Consider the following 27,274-nt stretch of genomic DNA (forward strand, 5'->3'; position numbering starts at 1 on the left):
TTTTGTCATGTTAGCAAATCTGATGAGCTATATTTGGTACCTAAGAGTTATTTTCATTTGCATGTCACTAATCAATAAGGATTTAGAGCATTTTTATATGATTATAGATATCTTTAATTTCTTCCTCTGATAACTGCCATTTAAAGTTGTTGTAGACACTATAAAAGTTACTGTAGACATTATGAAATATCTGAGAGTCTACCTGCCAAGACAAACCCAGCACCTATATGAATACTATTGTTGTACCAGAAGCGAGCGAGACACACCACAGAGTATAAGTTTTAAGTGGAGAATTTATTAGCCGGCGGCCATCGGGGTACGGCACCACAAATCAATGGCAAATGTGTTGGGGTGATGGCTTGTCTTATATAGGATATGGGGGTACGGAGTAGGGGAGAAGAGGAACAAAGGTCCTGGCTGATCAAAAGATTCAGTCAGGTTATCCTACTAATGGGATAATCTCATTTACATTCCTTGGTGGAGTCACAGAGTCCCAGGGATATCTCCCAGGAAGGGTCTGTCAAGTTATCTCTCAGTGGGATGGTCCTATCTATTGAGATTCCTTGGTGGAGTCATGGAGTCCCAGGGGGTTTGCTAAATGCCAAAGATATCTGAATCCATTCTTTCTGGGGGGGCTTGTCAGTAGCTAGGAGTTACTCAGGGGTTCCTAATTTTCCTTGTATTACACTATTACAAAATAGTTTTCACACAAATAAAGTCTGATCTAAATAAATGGAAAAAACATCAGTTTCTCATGATTAGGCTGAGCTAATATAATAACAATGATAATTTTACCTAAATACATTTACCTATTCAGTGTCATACCAAACAAACTACCAAAAATTATTTTACAGAACTGGATAAAATAATAATGAAATACATCTGGAAGAAAAATAAGTCCAGAATATCAAGGGAATTAATGAAAAAACATTCTAGGGAAGATGGCCTAGCCATACCGGATATTAAACTGTACTATAAAGCAGCAGTCATCAAAACTTTTTGGTACTGTGTGGGATGGATTTTACGAATCCAAAAATTAACAACAGAGGCATCTCAAGGTGAAAGTAGAAAGGAAATTTTATTATGATCCTGCAGGAAAGGGCAACCCGGACATTGAAAGGACTGGGGGTCCTCTCAGTGTCAGAGCACGCTGGACACAGAAAATTGGGGTGTTTATATAGGTCCCTAACCACAATTCCCCCTCCCAACCTCCTTCCTCTCAGCTTGCAGACGTAAGCTTTGAGGGTACAATCTAGACGCGATAAATCTACCCAGGGACAATGGCAAAGAACAAACAGTATGGTTATTTTTGACAAGCAGGTGACAGTCATAAACTTCCCACCATTCTTGTTTCATTCTACTATCAATCTCAAGGTAGTAAATCTGTCTTAATAACAATGACGATGACGATTAAACAAACAGTTCGGTTATCGGTGACAGGCAGGAATTAGTTGTTAGTTACCTCATCTTCACATCTGTGGCTATGGTGGATATCCCCAGTATCCTTACATCTTGCCTCCCATCATTCTTATACCTAGCTAATCTTGCACATCTATATTGCACCTGGCTTTTCGGCTTTTCATCCATTCTTCCCCAAACGGAGGTTCTCTTATTTTGGGGTCAATGTACAGGGGGTGAGTATCCTGTGTCTTATCCTTATCCTCAGAGAATTTTATGGTTGCTGACTTATTCACCTCAACCCTTCTTTCTTTCAGGCCTCTCGCCATTAGGTAAATACACAGGACCTGTTCTTAACCTCGGGGGCCTTACGGTCACTAGCTAAGCTTGTGGAGGGGAAAACATCTGAGTAGAGAAATGGCTTTACAGAAAGGAAAATATCTAAGTAGAGAAATGGGACTCACTATCCTACTTATTTCTATTTATTTAATTTGTTCCCTTTTATGAGAGGTCTTCACTCATCCCACACAGTACTGGCTAAGAAACAGTGGTGGATCAATGGAGTAGGTTAGGTACACAAGTCGCAGTAGTCAACAACTATGGCAATCTACTCTGATAGTTTTGTTAACATTGAACGATCCCTGCATTCCTAATGTAATACAAGGAAAATTAGGAACCCCTGAGTAACCCCTAGCTACTGACAAGCCCCCCCAGAAAGAATGGATTCAGATATCTTTGGTATTTAGCAAACCCCCTGGGACTCCATGGCTCCTTCCCGAAATGTCAATAGATAGGACCATCCCACTGAGAGATAACCTGATAGACCCTTCCTGGGAGATATCCCTGGGACTCTGTGACTCCACCAAGGAATGTAAATGAGATTATCCCACTAGTATGATAACCTGACTGAATCTTTTGATCAGCCAGGACCTTTGTTCCTCTTCCCCCCTACTCTGTACCCCCATATCCTATATAAGCCAAGCCATCACCCCAACACATTTGCCATTGATTTGTGGTGCCGTACCCCGATGGCCGCCGGCTAATAAATTCTCCACTTAAAACTTATACTCTGTGGTGTGTCTCGCTCACTTCTGGTACAACATTTTGGAGGCCCCAGCGAGATGTGGCGGTATTTCGTGTTACCGCCCTGGAGACACACACAGAATTCTGGACCTCAACAGGGAGTCTCTGCCCCCGATCCACCTTCTCTCACTTCAGAGGGCCGGCTCCTGGGGATTTCTTTTCCTAGGACTCTGATGTGGAGTGATGGTCTCGGAGAATGGACTCTTTGCTGACCTGTCCCTTTTCGGCCTACGGAGAATTCTGGTTTTGTAGACCTCTAGAGGTAAGGTTTTTCTGGTTTGGTTTCTGGTTTGGGGCTAGCCATTTGGGTCTCTGATACCATGCTAAACCCTGACGAGGCTGTGGTACAGAGCTAGGAAGCTGGGACGCCACCCTTCCTATTGGGGTGTGGGAAGATTGGGGTGTTTTCCTTGAAGAGGGAACCTGGTTTATTTTCTTTCCTCTGAGGGGACCTGCTTAGCCCCAGTTAACTCATGCCATTGGTTATATGTTTTGTGTTGGGTGTGGGAAGATTGGGGTGTTTTCCTTGAAGAGGAAACCTGGTTTATCTTCTTTCCTCTGAGGGGACCTGTTTAGCCTCCAATTAGCCCATGCTGTTGGTCTCTGTTTTGTGTTGGAGGTGTGAGAGAGATTGGGGGTCGTATCTTTGAGGAGGAAATCTTTCCTCTGAGGGGGCCTGCTTAGCCTTCAGTTCGATCCACACCGTGAACTTTGTTGTGTTTTGAGTTCGTCTCTGTTAGCGTGTCTGTGTCAATTGTGAAATGTCTATGTTTTGTTAAAAAAATCTGAAACTTAGGCAGCCAGAGATATCAGGCTGCCACTAGGGAAACAGACTCCCTTCCTTGTGGCTCCCGTTTGGCCAGCGTGGAACTACGGGAATGGGTTAAAATTTGGCAAATTCTGGGTTTTAAATTGTTAAAAAGTTTGGAAATTGGTTAGTTGAATTTGGGAAGAAAGAACTCCTGAAATTGTAAATCCATTCCAGGAGCTCACTCTTGCTGGAAACATCTCCTCCCAATGAATGCCTTCTGGCTAAAACCTCAGTTATAGTCTTCAGCGGGACTCTCGCATTTGTCTTAGTCCCGGATTCCCTTAGATTCAAGTACAAAAGAGGTTTTTGGGAGTGAGCAAGGGGTGAAGTTTACCTGAATTACAATCATTGAGATCTTTTCACTAGGGCTGCAGTAAAAGTTAGAGCAGTTAAATCAAACTCCTCTTCTCCCGGATCAGATTAGTAGAGAATGCAGGAGAACTGTAGGGAAAAACTTAAATCGCCCTCCCCACCGGGCAATGAGGAGAGGGATAGAAAGTCACAGACTGACAGTCAGTCCTGTGCCCCTGAGTACCTTTGTAGCCCGTCCCTGTGGTAAAGTTTAAAAGGTAAATTTATGAAAGAGAGAGATAGAAAACCTGTATAAGGAATTTAGGAGGGTTGTAGAATAGCAGCTTGAGATTACCTGTCTAGTCAGGAGTCCATGTGCTCCTCTTGGCTGCCATGTGCTGCTCCTGGCCTCACCCTTCCCCCACCCTCCACATTGAAAGGTTATCAGAGCTGAAGCTAAAGGAAACTTGTAAAGAAACAGGGCTGGTTAGTTAGTGCTTGGAAGGGTAGGCTCCTTGCCCTCAAGGGGCTGCCAGGCCCTACCTAGGGAGGAGCCCCTTTAGAAAACTAAAAGGGATTTTTTCCTGCTCTTGGGAGTCCGAAAAAATCCTTTTAGGCATTTTTGTATAAGATGAAGCTTGGAACAAAATTAAGTTTCTCTTTCTTTCATAAATTCATTCATGGCCAGGCAAAAGTTCCTATACCTGGACCAGAGGTAGTGGTGCTGAAGAATATACAGCTAAATAAAGTGTATTTGGGATGTTAATGTATTAGTATATGTGATACATGTATTATATATTAATACATTAATATATAATACCAAAAGTAATAAGCTGAATAATTTTTATATGTGTATCTGGAAATGCAATAGACGTCATCTGAAAATTATTGTTTCTGTATTTCTAAACTTGCATTGTGTTCCCAAAATTCTCTTAGATTGTGAAATTTGAGAAGACCATTGTGTGGTAAGAAATGATATTATAGCAATTTTAATCTGATTTTGATATATGTGAATTGGGTTTTTAAAGGGATGTGATAAAATTTGGAACTGTTATATGTGGTTATAACAAGTAAATAATTAATAATACTGATATTTAACCATGAGAACAGACTTTTTGCGTGAAAAAGTTTTCTATTATGAGAATATATCTGGTGATTTAAAGTTATAGTTTCAAATAATGATATGAAAGATTCTCCGTGCAAGGAGATTTAGAAATGTGATCACCTAAATTGATAAAAGGGTTGTTTCAAGTTTTAAAATGCATAATTATGTTTAGGGCTCTGGTACATTTCTAAATTGTGTAATGTGACAAACAGATGTATCAGCAATATTAAAAAATGTGGTAATCTTTTACAATGCAGAGAGTATTGGGCCTTAGAAATTAAAATGTTACCACTAGTGGTTATGAATCAGATTTGATTTGCTTATCCAACTCAGTTATGATCACTAGATTGGTAATTAATTGGAATCTGTTTCAAGTTTTAGATACATGATAATTGCTTGCGGTGTACTTATTTCTAAGTTTGTTATTATATACAAATTGGTTAACATCGCATTACCTGTGCTGTTAGAGAATAATTCTCTTATAATCTGGATGTTGTTAGATTGAGAATCGTAGTTAGTTAAGATGAGGTTGTTAACTGGAACAAGAACTTTTGAAACCATCTAGTCATGAATTCTTATCAATCTTGTGTGGTTTTCTGTGTAGAGGAATTCTTATGAAAAAAAAAAGCTTTTTCAAGTCCTGGTAAACCTTATTATTGTGATAAGGCTAATTAATTGAGTATGTAATTTATAGATATTAAGTGTCCTCCCATTATAACACTTTTTGATTAAGGAACTTTGCAATGTCTAGGAATTCTGTGCAATATTTGAGAATGAGGACATTTGGCACCAACTTAGTTAATGAATCCCAGCATTTAAGGGTTAATTTGCTTTAAGGAAAAAGGAGATGTCTATCATTTTAAAACCTTCTAAATAATTGTGTTCAGGAAAGTTTAGCGAGCATGCCTTTTAACATCTGGATAAAAAAAAAATCCTTATTAGAATTATTAGAATTGATGCTTATCTATAGAAGGGCCCATTCAATGTCTTATTCAAGTTTTTTTTTTTTTGAGTAAGGAGGTTCCAAACGACAGTCTGAATTCCTTACTCCTCCCCGCCCTTAGTTTAGATAAGAAGAAAAGAATTTCACCTTAGCCCACCTGTCAGAAGGGAAGGAAAGGAGAGGGGCAGCAATAAGAGGACAGTAGGGGTCAAGAAGCCTTCAACCTTCTTAAAAAAACTGATAAGATTAGACTAAGACTTGAGATGGGTTTGGCCTAGTAGTTAATTAGTGAAGTCTGCCATCTGATGGAGAAGAACCCACCCTCAGGGGGGAGGTGAGATGGCAGATATTTTTAATAAGTGTTCCTTCTTTTAGAATGAGTTATCGCGAAAAACAAATCCCCTTTTTTTGTGTCTTTGTGTGTTTAAGAAGCTGGAATGGGATTCCAGTATACACAGTTATGACAATGAAAGTACTAACTTATGAGTTGTTTTGTCTTGTGGTTGAAATGTAAAGAAGACTTAGTACTAGGTTTGAAAGATTTGGAAAGGTGAATTAAGGTTGAGGGAAAATAGGAAAGGCAGATAAGAAAGTTTGGGGACAAATGGGAGTTAGCTAAGCCTCTCTTGTCCCGAGAATGATAGTTTCAGATGGTCAAAGAAAGTTGGAGATGAGTGTGAGGAAGTATTTAGAAGATGGAAAAGTTATGTAGCTTGATTTGATAATTATTAGCTCAATAAAATTTGGGCAGTCTTATCTGAAGGATATTTATTTGCTATTTAAGATTTTATGGGACTACAATTTAATATTATCTTAAGCTCTGATTACAGGACTAGGTCACATGAAGCCGGTAATGGCACACCAGGTGTTACAAGCTGAGCATTTTTTAGGTGGGTCTGCCTGGGAGCAGTCGTGAAGACGACCTTGGACACAGCCTAGGTAGGATCTTCCTGACTTTATTTCCCAACTCTGCTATTTCCTTTCTGAAAAGGAAAGTCCCCACCTGGTTACACCTAAGCCCTGCTTTCAGCACCTGGTGATTGTAAGATTGGCTATCAGATATGACTGGTGCCTGCAATCAAACAGAGCTAAGGAAGTTCTTTCCTTCTATTACATAGTCCCTCGTTTCTTTCATAGCAAATTTAAATTATTAAGAAGTTTTGTAAGCACTATGCTAAATCTGTTAGGTAATAGATAGATGAATATTGAAATATCTCTGAGTTATTATAATAGGATACAGGTATGATACAGCTTACAATTTTAACTTAGGTTCATGACCAAACAAAACATTGAAATAATATAGGGATAACATCCTCCAAAAGGGGAAAATGATTAGGCAAAGCAAATAAGGCAAAGATGTAATATGATAGATGTCTAATAAAAGGAAGGGATAGTGAATTTTGAAAAAAGGCAATTGATTGATTCCCCTAAGAATTATGTACAGATGTGTATGAATGGCTCTAAAAATTTATCAATTCTGGAAATTCGAGCTGTTAGGTGTGTTTTGGTAATAAGATCTTAAATTTGGATGCTAATACAAGAAAATTGTATAAGATAGTGGTACAGGTGAAAATATATCCCCTTTGTAAGGTATCTGTAAGTTACAGTAAGTTAAAATTGCCTAGAATTTCTAGATCTGAACCAGAGAAGCAGAACTCTCTTTTACTATCAAGGGACCAGATAACTACAATCAGGCATCTGGGATTTTAAAATACTGCTTTAAATGAACATTGTGAGGAGTGGACATCTGGGCCTATAGAAGACCTCGCCCTGCGGTTCCAAGAGCCTGAGAGGGACAGCACCAGACGCGGACGGCTTTCTCACGGGATCCGGAACCAGAACCTGAGCAAAGATCTGCTTTTTTCCCTTCTGCGTCTTTGTGTTCCCAAGACTGTTTTTTCCTGAACTTTTATTATGTTCCCTCTGCTTACTTACAATTAGTTTACAATTTCTGCCCATCCCTGGGGATGTCCAAATACAGAAAAGGGAAAACCTGACTCCACCTAGATAGGGATTTTAAAACTTCACCCTGTGGAAAATAGAGTTTTTTTTTCCATACCTTTAATTGGTCTTTAGGCGAAACTTTCAGTTTGCCTTTGACCAAAAAGGGGGAAATGTGGGATGTTTTGGGAAATGTGGGATGTTTTATACCATTTTTAAAAAATTTCTGGAGTGCAGTACCTGGGGAGGCTCCTTGGACTCTCCTTGAGTCTTCCAATTAGGTCTGGCCTTCCCCTGGGGCCAACGACCTAGCATTCCTTTTATTGTCACCCCTGCTTAGCGTTTTGGTTGGCCTCCTAATTTTATTGCTATGCCCCATCAGGTCGTTCCTTTTTCAAGGATTTGAAATTCCCATGAAGAAAAAAGTGGGGAATGTAATACAAGGAAAATTAGGAACCCCTGAGTAACCCCTAGCTACTGACAAGCCCCCCCAGAAAGAATGGATTCAGATATCTTTGGTATTTAGCAAACCCCCTGGGACTCCATGGCTCCTTCCTGAAATGTCAATAGATAGGACCATCCCACTGAGAGATAACCTGGCAGATCCTGTCTAGCAGATATCCCTGAGACTCCTTGGTTCCTTCCTGGAATGTCAATAGATAGGACCATCCCACTAAGAGATAACTTGATAGACCCTTCCTGGGAGATATCCCTGGGACTCTGTGACTCCACCAAGGAATGTAAATGAGATTATCCCACTAGTACGATAACCTGACTGAATCTTTTGATCAGCCAGGACCTTTGTTCCTCTTCCCCCCTACTCTGTACCCCCATATCCTATATAAGCCAAGCCATCACCCCAACACATTTGCCATTGATTTGTGGTGCCGTACCCCGATGGCCGCCGGCTAATAAATTCTCCACTTAAAACTTATACTCTGTGGTGTGTCTCGCTCGCTTCTGGTACAACACTACCTTTTCATAGTGTGTTATTCACATGATAAGTTCCTGTAATCTTTTTGCTAATATTTTATTTAAATTGTTGTACCTATATTTATTAAAGAAATGGGTCTATAATTTTCTTTTACTTTTTTACCTCTTCGCAGTTTATTTATCAGTATCATATTTGTAGCATTAAAAATGGTAGGACCCCTCCTTCACCTATTTCCCAAACAATTGTTCTTTAAATGTTTGATAGAATTCACTTGTAAATCCATCAGGCCCTGGGGATTTTTTCCTAGGGAGTTCCTTAATGGCTTCTTCAATTTCTTTTCTTCATTCTTTTTATTCAAAATCAAGTAAGCAAAGCTTTATCCATCCACCCATTCTCTTTTCTTTCCTCTTTCCCCTGCTACTGCCTATAGGCAAGTTAGATTTCTATACCTAACTATAATAATTCCATCCTTGAGCTAAATGCAATTAGAGTAAGTTTTACACAATGCTCATCTCTCTCCCTTCTTTCCCTTCACTCTAATTTGTTTTTGTCCCTCTTCTTGTGATATATTTCTAATTGTTTCATTCAGTTAGCTTTTGTACCTCTTTTTCCATCTGGTCAATTGTACTTGTTAGGCAGTTGTCTTCTTCTGTGGACTTTTTTTCCATTTTGTCAATTGTATTTTAAAGGAATTATTCAATTTTTCTTTTATTTGACTTGTAAAGTCCTTCTTGAGCTCTTCTAAGAAGGCTTTTTGGACTTCAGACCAGTGCCTATTCCCCTTCAATGTTTCTGATGTGGGTATATTGACAATTTTGTCTTTTTCTGCATTTTTGTTTTGATCTTCTCTGTCACCATAATAATACTCTATAATCTTCACTTTTGTTTCTATTTTCTTTTTTCTCATTGTGTTTGCCTTTTTATGGCTTTTAAAATCTTTCTCTGCTTCTCGGGCTCAGTATCTCCTGCTGGTTTGCTGAGGTGGGGATTGCTGTTGGCTTGGTGGGATGCCTCTTATCTTGTACTGATCCCCTTCAGCCACTGCATGAGGGACTTTTGCCATTAATCCCCCTAGTCCTCTGATCTAAAAGACTCATGCACCAAATCTTTCTGCTGTCTCCACTCTTCTAGGATTTTTCCTATGTTTATCTTTCTGGGTTTTTCATGATCAATAAGGGAAAGTGAGAGTGACTTACTGCTTACTCTCCCATCTTTGCTCCTGGAAGTTGAAGTGGTTGACTTTTAAACATTCTGTCTGTGGGTTGAGAGCTCCAGAAGCAGCCAATGCCTTTATCACCACTGCTGCCACCACCACCACCATTGCTACTTGCAATTCAGTCACTCCCAGGCCTGCTCCGGGTTTACTGTGGTCAGGGCTGTATAGTGGCGCCTATCCTGCACTGTGCTACTCTTAGGTCTGAAAGACCACTCCTGCTAACCTTCTAAGTTGTCTTTGGCATCTGTGGCACAAGAAGTCTGGAAACTGCTACTGTTGCCAGTAATTTGGTCCCCTGAGGCCTGCTCTGGCTTTGCTGGGAACAGCTCTGTGCTGGTGTGGTCCCTACTGGATTGCACTCCTCTCTCAACCTGGTATAATAGACCTTTCTGATTGACCTTCCAGATGGTCTTGGGCTGGAAATCTTCCTCACTCTCTCTCTCTCTGTCCGTTCTGCTACTCTAGAATGTGTGCAGTCACTTTTTAAAGGTAATTGAAAGGATTTGACAGAGAGCTCACATGAGTCCCTGTCTTCACTTTGCCATCTTGGCTCCACCCCCTATTGACTCTTTTGCATACTTCTCATTTCTTTTACCAATTTTTCTTTTACCTCTATTTGACTTTAAAAATCTTCCTTGAACTATTGCAAGAATGCTTTTTGAGCTTGTGACCAGTTCATATTTCCCTTTGAGGTTTCAGATGTTGGTATATTGATAATATTGTACTCTTCTGAGTTTGTAGTTTGATCTTCCATGATCATTCTCTATGGTCAGTGTTTTTTTCTGAATTTTGCTAATTTTGTTTGTCTGTTTCCTGGCTTTTAAAATTGGGCTCTCTTGCTGGAGAAAAGAGGTCAGTATCTCAAGGTTCTGGTTCTTGGGGTCAGGGGCCTGGTCACTGTCTTTGTGTGCTGGGCCCTCTGGAGTTGGCAGTTGAGTTTACCTGTAGCTGAGCTGAAGTACTAGTGGTATTGTCTGACATATGCTGAGGCCAGGTGGGGTTTCTCTTCTTTTTCTTGTGACTAAACTGATGCATGGGAAAGTTGGCTGCTGGAGAATGCCTACCTGCTTGGGGATGTACTGGCACACATTTCTGTGCTCCAAGCTGGAGTCGGCCAGTTCCCCCAGCTATACTAAGACACATGGGGAGTACTGTTTTGTTGTTTGCCTGCTGTGCTACCCCAGGGCTCAGGATGTCCCACTCTTTTGCTAAGTTGGGCTTGCTGCTGGCTTGCTTCAATGACTCCCATCGTGGACTATACTCCCATTTTTACCCAAGTGAAACAGAATTTTTTTGACTATCCTTCAAGTTTTTAATGCAGAGAGACTGCTATTCCTTGTGTTACAGCTCTCCATACTGTTCTGGATTTTTTTTTTTTTCTGTGAGGCTATTTTTGGGGTATTTTTAGAGGTAAATAAGGGACAATAAGAATGATTTACTGCTTACTCTGCCATCTTGGCTTCTGGAAGTCCTCAAAGTTGTGATTTTTAGAGTCACACCTCAGCATTTAATCTACTCAGTTTTGATGGAGAATTTGGTAATTGAGTCACAGATTATAAAAGAAAAATTATACATACATTATGTCATTAGATCAGCTGTTTTACTCCATCAAAATAATTTCAATCACAAGGCAAAATACTAACTCTCATTAGTACAATAAGGTGTAATTATTTATTTTACATTCAAAGAATCCCTTTCAGACATAAGAATAAAAAATTTCCAATCATGTAATTGGATAAAGCGAATATGGATTCAGCCAAATGAGCACTTGCCTTTAATATACTTAACAAATGAATTTACTATATGAAAATATATTTGGACTTTTTTTTAATTTTGGGACATATTTATGAATGATATTTTGAAAAAGGTTGCCAGTCCATCAAAGTACTTACAGACAATATGCTGGGTGCTAATTTAAGAAGGAATATTCATTTTACTTCATTTTCCATCTGTGGTGTCCCTGGTATCTCTAATTCACAATCTGTCCTTAGACATAATGACTTATAGATGTGAGTATGCTTTTCCAACTGGCCTGGCATAGTAGCTGTGCATGAGTAGAGGTGGTGCTGTTTATGTCACAATTGGAGTAAATAAAGAAGAAACTGTTTCATATAGCACACAGCAAGAACACAGGAAACCTAATGCTAAATTATTTGTTGGCAATTTGTGTTGTTTACGACAGATGGATGCTAAGTCTGCCCTGAAGTTCCTCTAGTCAATTAAAATGCTTAGTATAAAGTTCTAATATATGTTCTAGATCATAAACAGTAATTTGCTCCTATTCATTTCACTATTCATAGTGATACTAACCTGCAACTCAACCAACACAACATATTAAACATCCATTTTACTTTGCAAAAATGCTGTAAAATTTGTACATTAAAGTTCATGTTCTGAAACATATGCTCCCCCCAAAAAATATGTAATGGGCTCACTTGGGTGAAGTCAACTCTAAGGCAGAGTGTGGTTATATTACACAAATGACTTTGTTTCTTAATACCTATTGTGCTGGCCTAAACACACACACACACACACCACACAAACACACACACACACACACACACACACACACACACACACACACCCCTTCAGCACATCTGTTCATTCAGGTTCTGTATTCCCAAACTGGTATGATTTATATTTGAATGAAGTTTCCAATTTCATTGACTGATGTGGAATCTAATTAGATCCTGCCCTTACCAGAAGTATTAATTTTTTTAGAAAAAATTAACAGCAATAGAAAACTAGACTCAATAATATTTTTCAGAACAGACTGTGCAATTATAATCAACACTGGAGTGCTTGAGTTATTATTTTTGAAATTATTTTTGCCTGTGAATACAAAGGGAAGCAATAACTGAGACAGTGGTGGTATGTCATTGACTACTAGGTAACATCTCATTACACAAAATATAGTATGCAGATGTAGTGATGTGGTCAGTGATGATTTGACATTTAAGAAAACATAACATGTTCTAAAAAAACAGAAATAATCGAAAGGATCCTAATATAATCCATAAAAATGTTAGAATGATATACAATTTAGATTTCAATAACTGGTCCCTTTAATATAGCGAAACTGTATCAACACAAAATTGAAAAAGAAATCCTTCCTTTCCTTTCATAAACCGCAATATTTCACATGCTGAAGGATAGTAATTGATTCTACAAGCTTTGATAGCCACAGCATACTATCATTATTACTGACACCCAGTATTTGGGACATCCTAAGGAAGAAAAAGAAATGGAAATCTCGATTTTGAAAAATCATACTCATATTTGTAGAGAAATAAATTTGAAACAGTAACAGTAATTTGGAAGCATAGAACTCTAAGTATATATTCACTTATAACTTCAGTGAAAAGCTGACAAAATGTAGTTTAAATTAGAGTATTAACAAACATAGAGCTTTGGAATTCAAGGGTCCTTTGGACAAAACAATGTTCTTAGTTCATTCAAGTGAAACTGATATATACAGAACATTATATGAATGCTGACAACTTTAGTACTCTCTGTTGTGATTTTGTTTGACCTATTATCCTCTTGTATTTGATATTGTCCAAACTTCGTGGAATGAGTAATTTAGGGCCTAGTCTACATGTACATATGAGTAAATTTATAACCTATTCCTCAGTTTAGATTTTAATTTGTTCTTATTCTCCTTTTATTTTTTATATTTCTTTCTATCTCATATACATATACTCAGAGAGCTTAACAAGCCTGGGAATTCTTTGTTTCTTCTCATAGGAAAGAAGGAATAAAGCTTAGGATCACATAGAAATACCATGAGATCGATGACTTTTATTTTGGCAGGATGCATAGCTATGTAAATTGATGGGAGAGAAAAAGGAAAACTTATTATATAGGCTTTTTCCTTCCCTCCATTATGTTAAAACCTCAACTCTTTCAAGTCCCAAATAAAATCCCATTTCCGTAGGAAGTCTTTCCCAGCCATCATAATTTTAGAGGCTTCCCTCTGTTAATTATTCTCTGTCCTGTATATAGCATGCTTTCAATGTATTTGTGTGCTTTCTCCTCCATTAGATTGAAAACTTCTTGAGGGCAGGGGCTCTCCTTTATCTCTTCTTATATCCTCAGTGCTTTAAGACAGTGCCTGGAACTTAGAAGGAATTAAACAAATATTTATTTGTTGATTGATTCTACTAGTCTTTCTTCTCTACCTGTGTGAGGAGTTTTAATGATTTTTAATCTTATTTGTGGGTTTTCGAGTAAAGCCATCCCCAACAAAGCAGACTTTAGTAACCATTCTGTTCTAAGACTTCTTTCTGTTTCCTGTATGAATAACCTTTAATACTTCTGTTTCTCCCTGGGCACGAACTTTTGGCAAGGGCACTTCCCATTTACCAGCTTTCTCTTTCTGTTTCCATTTAATCATATTGGAAAGTACTTTGGCTCGGGACTGTCCCTCTCTTTCCAGCGGATATGCAGGCACTGCCCCTTGGGGAGTTTCTTCGTCATTCTTTCGCTTGGTATTTCTCTTCTTCGGGATCTTGATAGTCTTTTTTCATCTGAATCTTCTCAGCATGACGCTATTTATGGTAGAGTTTGGCCATTAGACCAATCATTTTCTTTGCTTTCTTTGAAAGTTCATGAGCCTCTCGGCTTTCCTTCTTTCTCTTTTTCTCATGGTAATCCAAGCGGTAGCCATACAGTTTTCGGAGTAACTCTATGTATCCTTTCTGTTGCTTGTTGACTGCTGGGGGCCCGTCCAAGAGGCGCCGAAAACACTTCCAAACGACTGACTCCACACAAGCCGGAAAAGAAAAGGAATATATCATTTCTAACTACTGGAAAATCATTGTAAGCAATATCCTCAAAAATGGATGTGTAATTAAAAGTATACTCCAAATTTACTTTGCTTTTTTTCTCTTTTTTAAAATTTGTTTTCAGTTTTCAAGATTCCTATCCACAAGATTCTGAATTCCAAATTTTCTCCCTATCTCTCCCTCCCCTGCAGCCCAGGACAATGTGCATTTTGATTACCCCTTCCTCCAATCTGCCCTCCCTTCTATTGCGCCCCCACCCCTTTCTCTTATCCCCTTCCCTTCTATTTTCCTGTAGGGAAAGATAGATTTCTATACCCCATTGCCTGTATATCTTAATTCCCAGTCACATGTGAAAACAATTTTTAACATTAATTTTTAAAGCCTTGCATTCCACACTCTCTCCCTTCCTCCCTCCCCACCCACCCTCATTCACAAAGCAAAAAAATCCATATAGGTTATACATGTGTGGTCATGTAAAATACTTCTATAACAGTCATGTTGTGGAAGATTAACTATATTATCCTCTACCCTGTCCCAACCTACACTTATTCTGTCCTCTCCTTTGATCTGTCCCTCCACAAAAGTGTTTGCTTCTGATTTCTCCTACCCTCCATCTCCTGTTCCTTCTATTATCACCCCTTTCTTGTTCTCTTCCCCTGTTTTCCTGTACGGTAAAATGGATTTCCATATCCAACTGAGTGCATATATTATTGCCTCCTTAAGCCAAATCCAGTGAAGATAAGACTCACTTATTCCCTCTCTCCTCTCCACTCTTTTCCTCCACTGTAAAAGCCCTTTCTTGCCTCTTTTATGTGAGATAATTTACTACATTCTACCTCTCCTTTTCTCTTTCTCCCAGTACATTCCTCTGAACACTTAATTTTATTTTGGGGGTATCATCTCTTCATATTCAGCTCACCCTGTGCCCTCTGTGTACATACACATGCACACACACACACACGCACACGCACATGCACACACTCACACACACATATAATCCCTCTAACTACCCTAATACTGAGAAAGGTCTCTTGAGTTACAGATATCATCTTTCCACGTAGGAATGTAAGCAGTTCAACTTTAATAAGTCCCTTATGGCTTCTCTTTCCTGTTTGCCTTTTCATGTGACTCTTGATTCTTGTGTTGGAAAGTCAAATTTTCTATTCTGCTATGATCTTTTCTACAAAAATGCTTGGAAGTCTTCTATTTCACTGAAATTCCATTTTTTTCTCCAAAATATAATACTCAATTTTGCTGAGTAGGAGATTCTTGGTTTTAATCCTATCTCCTTTGACTTCTGGAATATCGTATTCTGAACTCTCTGATCCCTTATGGTAGAAGCTGCTAATTCTCGTGTAATCTGATTGTGTTTCCACGACACTTGAATTGTTTCTTTCTGGCTGCTTGTAATATTTTCTCCTTGACCTGGGCACTCTAAAATTTGGCTACAATATTTCCAGGAGTTTTCCTTTTGGGGTTTCTTTCAGGACGGGATCAGTTCATTCTTTCCATTTCTATTTTACCCTCTGGTTCTACAATATCAGGGAAGTTTTCATTGACAATTTCTTGAAAGATATCTAGGGTCTTTTCTGATCATGGTTTTCAAGTAGTCCAATAATTTTTAAATGATGTCTCGAGGATGTATTTTCCAGATCAGTGATTTTTCCAACAAGATATTTCACATTGTCTTCTCTTTTTTCATTCTTTTTGTTTTGTTTATAATTTCTTGATTTCTCATAAAGTCATTAGCTCCATTTGCTTCATTCTGTTTTTTAAAGAATTATTTTCTTGAGTGAGCTTTTGGATCTCCTTTTCCATTTGGCCAATTCTGCCTTTTAAGGCATTCTCCTCATTGGGTTTTTAGACCTCTTTTGTCATTTGGATTATTCTATTTTTAAAGGGATTGTTTCCTTCAGCATTTTTTGGATCTCCTTTAGCAAGCTGTTGACTCTTTTTCATGATTTTCTTCCATCACTCTCATTTCTCTTCCCAGTTTCTCCTCTACTTCTCTTACTTGATTTTCAAAATCCTTTTTGAGCTCTTCCATGGCCTGAGACAATTTTGTACTTTTTCTTGGAGGCTTTGGATATAGGAGTCTTGACCTTGTTGTCTTCCTCTGGTGGCATGCCTTGATCTTCTTCATCACTAAAAATATAAGAAAACAGCTTTTTGCCAAGAAAGTAACCTTCTATAGTCTTATTTTACCACTGTTTGCTCATTTTCTCAGTTACTTGACCCCTGAACTCTCTGTTAAGTGGAGGATATACTGCCCCAAGCTTCAGAGGTTTTGTGCAGCTGTTCTCAGAGATATTTTTAGGGACCTGTAAATATTCAGTTCCTCCAAAGTGGTGTGATCAAAGGAGAGGTGTCCAATCCTCTCCTGGCCTGCACCCTGGTCTATGAACAACCATAAGCACTCCTTTTTTTTGCCTTAGAACTGTGAGGATGACTCTCCACAGCTATCACAAGCTCCACCACAGCAGTGCTCCTCCTTGCCCCAAGACTACCATCTAGGACTGTGACCCAGATCAGCCACTTGATTACCTAACCATCTGTAGGACTAGAGCTCCAAAAGCAGGTGCAGCTGCAGCAGTGGCTGCTGCCACTCTGGGGCTGGGGCTAGGGCTAGGGTGAGGGAGGGATCATGCTCCCCTCTCACCCATAGGCTAGACTTTTCACACTGACCTTCAAAGCTGTCTTTGGTGCTTGTGGATTAATAATTCTGGAATAGCAGCAGTTGCTAGTGATTCAGTGCCCTGAGGTTGTTTCAGTCCTCTCTGTGCCAGCTTGGCACATGCTGGGCTGTGCTCCACTCCCAGCAGGGTGCAATAGACCCTTCCTGTCCACCCTCCAGTTTTTATTGGACTGGGAATCTGCTTCACAATGTCATTTTGTGGCATTTGGTGCTCTAGAATTTGTTTAGAATCGTTTTTACAGGTATTTCAAGGAGTTTGGGGGGAAGAACTCTATCAGGTCCATACTTCTACACCACCATCTTGGCTCCACCCCTCCCCAAATTTACTTTTCTTAAAGGTTAAAAAGCAAATGTGCTCTATAATAAAATTACTATGCAAAATTATTTAAAATTTACTTAGAGTTTCAGAATATTTCCTCCAGGGGTGATAAATTGAAAATATGTCCAACATAATTGCTTTGACAATGGAACAGATCCATTTAACAGTATTATTATATGGCTTGTAGCTCAAAAAATGATAAGTATCATTGCATGGTAGAGAGCTTGCTATAGAACCTATAAGATCTGGGTTCAGTTTCCACCTCCCACATACACTCTCTGTGTAACACTGGGAAGGCACTTAATGTCTCAGGTATCTTGACAATATTCACTTGGATTGAAGATTTCAATCTGTATTAGTAGGAGTTTCCCCACCTGAGAATTCCTTATGTTAATAAAATCACAAATCCAGACCCTATTATTTGTATACAGTTCAGTAAAAAAGTTACAAAAGATATTGTTGGTCAAAGGACATTTATTAGTACTCCTTTGATTATATTGTAACTTTGTCTCAGCCTCCTCAGTATAGATAGGATTACCTAATTCATTGATGTTCTAAATGATTTTTATTTTCACGTATTGCTCTCTTCAACTCTGAATTATGCTAGTAACCATAGCCTCTGAGATTCAGAAAATCAATGTGGTTACTAAACTCTAAAATTTCATATTTTGCTGGTTCCATTCTCAATGATAGTTGGGACAGCTAGGTGGTAAGTAAGTAGAGTTCTGGGACTAACCTAGGGAAAACTAATCTCCCTGAGTTCAATTCTGACCTCAGACACTTAACTAGTTGTGCGACTCAGGGCAAGTCACCTGAGCCCATTTGCCTCAGTTTTCTCATCTGTAAAATGAGCTAGAGAAGGAAATGAGAAACTATTCCAATATCTTTGATAAGAAAATCCCAAATAAGTTCACAAAGAGCCACTACAAATTAAAAAACTGTTCAAAATTTTCCTTGAGTATTTGATTCATTAACTTAAAATGTTTCAAATTATATTTTTTCTTGCACTGACATCTGGGGATTAAAATGGGGAAGAGTATGCAAAAGAGGGTCTGTGATTTCTTTTCACCTCCCAGGGCTGGTGAGAGAAATCTGAGCTTCTAGAAGACCATTGTCAACTTTCTTCTTTCTTTTTCTTTTATTTTCAAGTAAGCTAATGAAATGGGAATCTAGCTCATGTTCTACCACCTTGGGACAGCAACTCTCCACATTATGGGTCTGGGAGCTATCTTCTGCTTAAATTATGATGATAGTTAAGGGAGGTGCCTTGTAGAAACTGGAATACACAATGACATTTGGTAACTTCCAATCAGTAAACACTGTGGTGAAGAGGAGTCTCTCTGATTAGCTTTGGAGGAATTTAAAGAGGGTTGTCAGCTTCACTTACTTCCTTTTTGCTGCTCTTAGATTCATTATCATAAGTTGCACCCCAGTGGAGTGATGACTCTAAACACAATGTTGTGCTTAAGTGGAGTCTTCAGTCTTCAGAGCTTCAGAGGCCAAGGGAGTACAACATAGGAATTTAAGAGTAAGAAAGAATAGCTTTCATCCAGCACATCTTTGATGCCTCCAAAAGCAAGGCTTTATTTTTGGGAGTGGTTTCCAAGATCCAGCCCAGCAAGAGGATCAATTTGGCAGTTATACTGTGTAGGGACATTAATTTATGGGATCAATGGTACATAGAAATTGAAGTAAATTTTGATGCTTCTATCCCTTCTCCATTCTAGAACTGGGTAGTATAGGGAAAATCATGCTCCCTTCAAACAGAAATTTCTTTATGTTGGTTGTTGCTCTACCTTTGAAGTAAATATACCTCACAAAAAGTCCATCAAAGTCAAATGATCAAATGAAATTGATTGCTAGTTGTTGTCCCCTTAAAATAGAGGGAACAAGACTAGTCAGAGCTCTGGATGATGATGGAGAAAAGAAATATCCACAAACCTTTCAGGGTACCATGAGGGAAGCCATATCAGGCCTGACTGGGACAGATATTCAGAGCACCCTTGGTACAATAATAAGGAATAAGGGCCTCACATGACTTTATACATTGTAAAAAAAGTGGTAGGCTAAAAAATAATCTAACGGCTTTACCTACAGTTCATGCTTCTATCTATTTTCCTATTAAAATGCTTGACTCTAGCTGAATTTTCATAAAAAAATAATAATATTCCAGAAAACTGATTTTTTAGGCTTCTTCTTATTCTACTCCCTCCATACTGCCATCTCAAACAACATTCCTTGGAGGTTCTAATTCTTCCTGAAATGTGCCCCTTATCCCTCCTTCTCCATCTCCACTTATAAGACTATGAGACTAAAACAGACTTTCAAAAGGGACAGAATTTGGAATCTTTCAGAGGCTATATATCACCAGAAGATTGCCACAACCTCTCTTAATCATTCAATGCCTGGAGACAAGGTTTGGAAGCCTACTAGATGCAGAAACTAACAACATATGTAAAAGCACTGATATAATCAATTAATTAATTAATTACTTTGTCAGGAAGACCATGAATTCAAATTGGGCCACAGACATGGACTAGCTGTGGGTTGTTGGCAAGACCCTTAAACTCTATTTATCTCAGTTTCTTCAACTGTAAAAGTGAAGATAGCCAACAGTGTGTACCTCTCAAGGTTGTTGTGGGAATCAAATGAGGTGATAGTTCTAAAGCACTTAGCGCAGTTTCTGGCACATAAAAGGTACTCTATAAATTCTTATCCCTTCTTCCTTTCCTCCCCTCCCCTGTACTTTTATTTTTTTTCAGCTTCAGAAGGCTGATGTTATAAGTACTCTTATTTTTTTTTGAAAAAAATTGAATAAGGATAAGTAACTTATTCAAGGTCACACAGCTGACAAGTGTCAGATGCTGCATTCAAACTTTGGTTTGTCTGGTTCCAAAATCCCAACTGACTATATCTACTGTCACACCACCATTGTATTTTTTTAAGAAAAGTATCTTAATCTTAGTCCTATTCTTCTTTTACTCTTTTTTCTCCTTGTACTCAAAGATATCTGGATACTTCATGATCTAGTTCACAGTATGAGCACTTCTACATTTGTTGTCTTCCCATTTGGAATGTGAGTTATTTGATATCTGAGAGCTTTGCTTTTCTATTTGCATCCCTAATACTTAGCACAATGTTTGGCACATAGTAGTTCTTAATAAATTTTATTTCCCATATTATTTCACTAATGAACACCCTCTCCAGTGCTAGGATCGCCTACTCTCAAAACCTCTAACACACTACTATTTTAAGGAGATTAATAATGGTATTTCTTTTTTACTATAGTCTTCAGACTTATTATTTGATACCATCATTGAGCAAACTCTCTTACTTAATGATTTACTTCATGTTTATTACCCAATCTAGAACCCATTAGAATATGTAAAATTTTCAGATAATTCTTTTTCTTTCCCCAAGGAGTTTAATACCTAGCTTAAAGTCTTTCTTCTACCACAAACTGCCTTCATGTTTGGAGACATCAATATACATGTTTAAGTACCATCAAATGTACTCGTGTCACAATTGTTCAAACTTCTCATTTACAAAACTTACAGATTTACTCCACTTCAGCCATACACAGAAGTGGGCATACCCATGGACACAGTGTTGATCAGTCAGTCAAAAAGCATTTAGTAATTGATATGGAGTGCATCAGGCTCTATTCTAGTTACTCGATTATTAAGACATAAACGAGACAGGGTATGGTATAATAGAAAGAGAACTGGACTTTGAGTCAGAGGATCTGGATACGAATACTGGTTTTGGCATTTATTCAATAAAACATTGGGAAAGCTGTTTAAGACCTCTGGGTTTCAGTTTCTTCATTTGAAAGATGAGGAGGTTGGATTAGATATCCTCTAAATTCCATTCAAGCTCTAAATTTAAAACACTGTGGTTATCCCATGAAGTAGACCTGGCCTTGAGGAAGCTTACATACTGTAAGACTACAATGGCATTACTCGTAACACCATTACTATCATCATGAAGAATTGTAAAATCCTTTTCTCTAAACATTATATCCTTTCATATCTCTCCCTACAACCTATTGTGGTAGAAGCAATATTTGTATTAATTTCTTCATAAAGGGGAAAGGAAATCATCTTTGAAACGTGAATGGTAAATAATTAGAGAAGATCCTCCATATTACAGTATAAGCCCAGCACATATGTGTCAAGCTCCCTGCCCCTTTAGTAAACTTTGGACTCTCCCGCTTGGAGGCTGACAGGCCTGAACAAAGAGCAGGAAACTCTTAAGACAAAGGATAGGAAATAACTCCTGTCATGCTGGAGAAACCTCACCCACAGAAAGGATGCTTTGCCTGGGGCTATGTTCAGAAGGACCAACCAAGGAAGAGGTAAAGGGGGTCCCCAGCTTTGAAGAAGCTTTGGGTGCAGGTGCTAAACATGAAGTATATGTTGTATGTCATGTGTGTGTCCTTTGTTGTTGTTGCTGCATTTGTAGAAAACAGGGATTCCCCAGATTGGAGAAACCTTGCGTGGCAGTGGTCCTATGAGCAGGTGTTGTCTCTGTGTGTCTATGTCTCTGTCTTTGTCACTGCATTAACTGTGTAGTAGGAATTGTTAAATAATGTGGTTGAGAGGTTAATAGAGTATTTCCCCTGTCTTTCAATAAAAACTTTGTTCTGTTGGGAGTGTACTTTATTGCCAGCATGAATCTGAATCTGAACCTAACCTAGCTTAATTGAACAAAACTTAATTGGCCTGGTGAACTGGGCTCATGCCACTGATATTGTTTCCTGATCATCTAGAGTGTAAAAAAGTCTAGGTTATGGGGGATTGTTCTTCCACTGACTTGATTTAATTTCCACTACTCTATGTCAGCACACTTCTTTCAAATGGAAAGGCAGGAAGGAAGTGTATCCACTTGAATTTATGGTATATAATTTTTTAATCTATACCTATATATGTGTATATATGTATGCAGGTATGTATGTATACACACATGGGTGTGTGTGTGTATGTGTGTGTACAATATCAGTACAAAGTTGACACATTGATAAACACAAACATTACTGACTTGATCAATGTAGTGGTTCAGTTAGTGCAGACCATGATTGAATTGTATGAAGTTGATGACTCTGATGACTTTTTTACTTAATCATGTGCTTGAGACTAGTCAGTAGCAGTTCATCTTGTAGCTTAATAACCATTGAACTGTGTTGATTTGAATTATGTGTCTAATAGTTTTACTCCTTTCCTCCCAGTTTCTATTTCTTTGGATTTAATTCATTTGAGTGTTCTGTTTTAGCTAATTGCAGTCTGTACATTTAAAAGGAAAGAAATAGACTCACAAAGAAACAGGTACCTGAGAAGCAATGGCAAGACAAATACTCCCCGAACAATGGTTCTTTGCAACATAATATAGGATCCAAGTGTTAGAATGGAGAAAAACTCTGGGTTAGATTGTACAAATGTGAAAAGAAGAAGATCAGTATGCAATATTAGTCCAGAATCTGATAGCAATGGGGAAATAAGAATTGTGTATTGGAGAAGGGGAAGGGCATTGCTACCCAATGTGGAGTCTGGTTGTATTATGCTATCAGGTTGTCTGTTGGCAAAAGGAAAATTTCTTCTTGAGAGTATTCTTTTAGATAACATCTGACTTTGTAGTCCTCATCAAAGACCTTGGGGACTTAACCTTAACCTTGCTACATTGATGTTTCTATTTTCCATCTTCCATGAAAAATAATTTCTTCTTTATGAGTTATTTCATCTAATTTTAATATAGTTTCTTGAGAGAAGGGGCTATTTATTATTTGTATCCCTATTGCTAACACAGATTTCAGCATATAGTAAGTACCCCAAAAATATTTAATGCATTTCACAAGAAAACTGTATTAATAATAATAGTAATATATATAATTAATAAATTCAACAAACATTTTAAGTACCTACTGTGTTTATAGCAATGTTCTAAAACATGAGGGAGATAGAAGCTTTTGATAAGATAGATGAAACTATTATAGAGTTTACAACATAGAAAAGGAATAGGAAGCTTCCATATATAATTATGCTATATACTATGTAGTACTGGTGCTGATACGTAGAGGCAAAATGCCATATCAGACACAAAAAAGGAAATTAGCTAATTATGGTGTCGATTTCATGAGGAGCTTGGGGATTTGAGTTATTATTTAAATGATGGATAATAATTCAATATAAACAGGCTAAGGGTTTGTGGGGTGGACTGGCATGTGGAGAAAACTATATGCAAAAGCACCAGGTAGAAACTGAAGTAGTTGTGAAGAAAGGTTAGAAGAATATAAGATCCTTCACGGCAGTTCTCTTACTTTTGTCCTTGTATTTATATCACCTAACACATTGCATGAAATATTGCATTATAAATTTGATTTAGAGTTTGAAAGGATGTGAGAGGCTATTGAGTCCAAACTTTACATTGAATATGTGAAGAAACAGAAAAGATTTAAGAGACTTTGTCAGTGTCATACATAAACTTCTAAATTGGGATGAGAAATCAACTGTTTTAGATTTCAAATCTAGTACCTTATTCAGATCATCCTGTATATCCGATACATGTTTATTAATTGATAATTTTGTTTGGCTGCAGACCACAGTACTTTCAAGAGAGTACTATGATATGAAACTGAATAAGTAGGATGACACCTGAGGAGGGAGTATGTTGATTTTCTGATTAAGGATTATAAACTTAGTTTTTGATAGGAAGCCCGGTAAGGATTTTTTTTTCTTGTGGAATTGTATGACAAGACACATGTAAATAAGGCAAGTATAGCATAAATGTAATTTGTTAATTGGAGGGGGAACAGCATAGGGGGGAAACTTGTTGGAAAGTTATTGAAACAGTCCAAGTGGATGGCACCAGGGTTATATGTTATGATAGTGATGAGAAGAGAGGAAGGAAAACATGTTAAAAATGTATATGGTAAAATTTTTAGGATAGTTAACTGGAGATAGATAAGCCTGAAATAAAAGGAGACTCAAATATGACATAAAGGGTTGTGGGATAGAAGTCAAATAAAAAAAAAACAAATAGAAATACAAACAAATACAATAAAAGCAATGAATTAAATATGTCATTGGAATAATCAGGCAGTGATAGCCTAGGAAGAGTTAAAAATAAGAATCTGAACCTCAGAAAATGGGACAAATCTAAAAAAAAAGGATGATCATTAAATCCCATAGAAGTCAATGAGATAATCATGAAAGAGAGTGAGGAAAAAAGAAGAAAATACTGAGGACAATGCCTTATTCATATATAGCTTTGTCAGTAACAATTTAATAAACTTCTATGACATATTTATTTGGAACATTATTCAAATTTAAGCATATTCCTTGAGATCAAGAATGCATCAGTCTTATTTCTTTTTACTTTTTTCCTTAATAGCAGCCATAGCTTTCTGGTTGGTAGTAGATTTATAATCTCAGTTCATAAACATGATATTTTAAGGATCTCATCTATAGGTAACTCTTTAAACAACTGTCTCTCTTCTTAGTTTAGTTTCTGTGATAAGCATCCTGAAGGAAAAGCCTCTGTTGTTTATAATTTCAAGTCACTATATCATTTATTAACTGAGGATATGACTGTACCCTTTCAGCAATTACCAGAATTTGTAACTTTTCCCAAAATAATATTTCTGGATTCCTGCCTTCACAAGCATTTGTTCTGCTCCCTTGCTCAGAATATTTGGAACATTTAAAATGGAAAAAAAAATCATCCACAGTCTAATCACTGTTGCCTTAAATTTGTTATTTTCTTGTCATTATGATTACCTTTGTCCAAGTTCCATAACGTATATCTTCAGTTTGCAATGTGTTGAAGTCGAACACTATGTATGCCACATGCTCAAATATCAGGTCTTTATGTCACTGAAAAAAACTGGGTCCTATGATATATCATTTGTACTCTAGGTAAATAGTTACCTTTCAGTGTCCAAACAACATGTTGACCAGGCATTGAGAATTACTCTACATTTTAATCAATTAATATTTATCTAGTGATACAGGGTATTCAGCTCAATAGTAGGCCATGAAGATCTTTTTTAATTAAAGTGATTTACTTTATAAAATACAATCTCCCTATTCTTAATTTTCCTGCAAACTAGTTGTTACTTCAATTATTGTTTCCTCTTAGAGAAATCATCCTTACCCGTTTGCATGAAACAAAATAGAATAATAGCCATTTTCTTCCCCAGTGCCTTTGAAAGTTTCACACACACACACACACACACACACACACACACACACACACACACACACACACACACATTGGGGCTTGGTTTTAAATCTGAAGCGACGTGAAGAAATTTATTGTAGCAAACATTTTTAAAATGTTGCTAGAAAGCCATCACTGTTGAAGAGAGTCTCGGTATGCTATGATAAAAGACATATTCTTCCCTTGTCCCAAATATCTTTAATCTGTTAGCTCACAATGGAAATTTTGATTCCAACATTCACAAAATCTCTTCAGAATTTGGATCTTCTTCAAAGTATTTTTCCATATGTGTCTTTCTAAAATCTACAAGAAATTTAAGAAAACTTGAAGAAAAAAGGTAAATGTAGAAAAATAATTCATATTGGCAAACTGAGTAGGGAAGTTAATCATTTAGCAATTTAGAAATAGAAGGAGATGGGTACTTTTCAACAATCGCAGAAAGATGGAATTTTTTTAAATTACATATTAAATAAATGTCCATCTGCCTGCACACCATATTTTTTTTCTTTGTTACTTGTCAACATGGCTATAACCATCCAAATAAAGGTCAGTATATCACTGAAATTATTTTCCATCTTCACCTTTTGTACAGCTCTAAACTTACATCTCATTGAATGTTATGAACATGATCATTTTGGTACATGAATTAATTATTTTAACAACTTTATTAACATATCTGCTTCTCCTTTATGCTTTTCCCTACTTCTTATTTTATCCCCTACTGAAACCCATATCTTGTAGAGGCAATATTAAACCATAATCAGTAGCTGAATGTCACTTATTATCAAATGCCTCTTTTAGAGTAGTAGATTAATTTAAATGAAAAAAAAATCTACAATATATTCCTTGTGCATTTTTGAAAGTCTTGTAAGAAATATTGGACTTCATTTTCCCTCTCTACTGAAGAAAAGGATGAAAGATAGGAGGAGGGTAAACAATAGCATAGCATGAAGATGCAATCAGTTCTAAGCTGAGAAAGATATAAAATTTGCCTTCAGGTTTACTTATTCCTTTTACCTAATCTTTCATGGTACTAAAAACACTTGAGGGGAAGTATATCTGGCTGCAATCATGTTTTTATGAATCAGGCACAGCTAACATCCTCCTGATCTTAGATTTTTCATGCCATCATGGATAGAAGTAAAATTTTACTTCTGATGCCTAGGTTTCTCTTTTCCTGTCTGATATGCACCACCCCTGTGTGAGACAGGATGTAGTGGTGTTATTTCACAGATTCCTCTCTTCTAAATGGATTCTAGAGAATAGTCCATAAAAGACACATGGGAAAAATGAGGACTGGCAGTAACATCTTTGGTTTTAAGTAAAATATGAGTATTTATTTCACTTTCCTCAACCCATTAACTCAAAGCCCACCAGTGAGCTTCTTAAGTATAAAAGAAAAAAATAGTCGTTTAACCATTAAAGAAGCTTAAGTATTTTTCCATAGCAATGCCTCTTAGATCATTTTTAAGGGGTCACCAAATTTCTTTCCTGAAGTCAGAGGGTAACTTCTGTTGCGATCAGCATGCTCCATTAC

General features: G+C 37.5%; 1 pseudogene; it reads right to left on the bottom strand.

The window, feature by feature from the left end:
• Positions 1 to 8,084: 8,084 nt before the first annotated feature.
• Positions 8,085 to 14,521, bottom strand: LOC118837725 (annotated as a pseudogene).
• Positions 14,522 to 27,274: the final 12,753 nt, after the last annotated feature.

The sequence above is a fragment of the Trichosurus vulpecula genome, chromosome 1, assembly GCF_011100635.1.
Source record: "Trichosurus vulpecula isolate mTriVul1 chromosome 1, mTriVul1.pri, whole genome shotgun sequence".
Taxonomy (NCBI): Eukaryota; Metazoa; Chordata; class Mammalia; order Diprotodontia; family Phalangeridae; genus Trichosurus; species Trichosurus vulpecula.